This window comes from Lipotes vexillifer, unplaced genomic scaffold (assembly GCF_000442215.2).
Source record: "Lipotes vexillifer unplaced genomic scaffold, Lipotes_vexillifer_v1.1 scaffold862, whole genome shotgun sequence".
Lineage (NCBI taxonomy): Eukaryota > Metazoa > Chordata > Mammalia > Artiodactyla > Lipotidae > Lipotes > Lipotes vexillifer.
The window spans coordinates 99,764-101,937 of record NW_006786873.1 but is presented as its reverse complement, the minus strand read 5'-3'; the positions used below and the strand labels follow the sequence as shown (position 1 = coordinate 101,937).

The 2,174-nt window shown below is 39.9% G+C and overlaps 1 pseudogene; it reads left to right on the top strand.

The window, feature by feature from the left end:
* Positions 1-372: 372 nt before the first annotated feature.
* Positions 373-2,174, top strand: part of LOC103087837 (butyrophilin subfamily 1 member A1-like) — a 12,726-nt pseudogene continuing 10,924 nt past the window's right edge.

Below are 2,174 nucleotides of genomic sequence, written 5' to 3'. Positions count from 1 at the left end.
AAGCCATCTCTCTCAGTGGCTGCCCATTGCCTTTGCTCTCTCTTTCCATCCATTGGATAAAATGTTCTTCTTGAGAGAGGAGTTTAGAGACACTGTGGTCAGATTTATCACATCAGAGCATGGCTATTGAGATAAAAACTGTTTTCTTGGAAAAGGGAAACAAAAGGTCTTTTTTGTGAATGTCAGAGTCTTCCCTGATGTTCCCTGAGAGAAACACTACAGTCATTTGAGCGCTTCAGGAGGCCATTTCTTAGAAGCACTGTGAACCACCCTAGCTATAATCTTTTTTACCTTGTGGGTCCCATTTTTGTCTTCACTCCAGCTATTTTCAGGAATTCCCTCTGGGTCATACTGTTCTCTGCTCTGGGAAAGATGGTGTATTCCCTGGACTTCTCTCTGCCAAGAGACCTCTTCTTTATCCTGCTTCTCCAAGTGTCCATATGGGGCTCAGGTGAGAATATTTTATATTTTCTATACCTGGATTCTCTTGCTCCCTGAACAGAGGCATTAAACTACTCCATCATGTCTCCTATATACCTAGGTTAATTCCAAATCTTTTATTTTGATACAACAATGTATTTGTCCATCTACGAGGACAAATAAATCATTATATGATTTTTTTAACATCTTTATTGGAGTATAATTGCTTTACAATGGTATGTTAGTTTCAGCTTCACAACAAAATGAATCAGTTATATATATACATATGTTCCCATATCTCTTCCCGCTTGCGTCTCCCTCCCTCCCACCCTCCCTATCCCACCCCTCCAGGCGGTCACAAAGCACCGAGCTGATCTCCCTGTGCTATGTGGCTGCTTCCCACTAGCTATCTACCTTACGTTTGGTAATGTATATATGTCCATGCCTCTCTCTCGCTTTGTCACAGTTTACCCTTCCCCCTCCCCATATCCTCAAGTCCATTCTCTAGTAAGTCTGTGTCTTTATTCCTGTTTCACCCCTAGGCACCCTTCCCCCTCCCCATATCCTCAAGTCTGTTCTCCAGTAGGTCTGTGTCTTTATTCCTGTTTTACCCCTAGGTTCTTCATAACATTTTTTTTTTCTTAAATTCCATATATATGTGTTAGCATACGGTATTTGTCCTTCTCTTTCTGACTTACTTCACTCTGTATGACAGACTCTAGATCTATCCACCTCATTACAAATAGCTCAATTTCGTTTCTTTTTATGGCTGAGTAATATTCCATTGTATATATGTGCCACATCTTCTTTATCCATTCATCCGACGATGGGCACTTAGGTTGTTTCCATCTCCGGGCTATTGTAAATAGAGCTGCAATGAACATTTTGGTACATGACTCTTTCTGAATTCTGGTTTCCTCAGGGTATATACCTAGTAGTGGGATTGCTGGGTCATATGGTAGTTCTATTTGTAGTTTTTTAAGGAACCTCCATACTGTTCTCCACAGTGGCTGTATCAATTTACATTCCCACCAACAGTGTAAGAGAGTTCCCTTTTCTCCACACCTTCTCCAGCACTTATTGTTTCTAGATTTTTTGATGATGGCCATTCTGACTGGTGTGAGATGTTATCTCATTGTAGTTTTGATTTGCATTTCTCTAATGATTAATGATGTTGAGCATTCTTTGATGTGTTTGTTGGCAGTCTGTATATCTTCTTTGGAGAAATGTCTATTTAGGTCTTCTGCCCATTTTTGGATTGGGTTGTTTGTTTTTTGTTATTAAGCTGCATGAACTGCTTATAAACTTTGGAGATTAATCCTTTGCCAGTTGCTTCATTTGCAAATACTTTCTCCCATTCTGAGGGTTGTCTTTTGGTCTTGTTTATGGTTTCCTTTGCTGTGCAAAAGCTTTGAAGTTTCATTAGGTCCCATTTGTTTATTTTTGTTTTTATTTCCATTTCTCTAGGAGGTGGGTCAAAAAGGACCTTGCTGTAATTTATGCCATAGAGTGTCCGGCCTATGTTTTCCTCTAAGAGTTTGATAGTCTCTGGCCTTCCTTACATTTAGATCTTTAATCCATTTTGAGCTTATTTTTGTGTATAGTGTTAGAGAGTGATCTAATCTCATACTTTTACATGTAGCTGTCCAGTTTTCCCAGCCCCACTTATTGAAGAGGCTGTCCTTTCTCCACTGTACATTCCTGCCTTCTTTATCAAAGATGAAGTGACCGTATGTGCGTGGGTTTATCTCTGG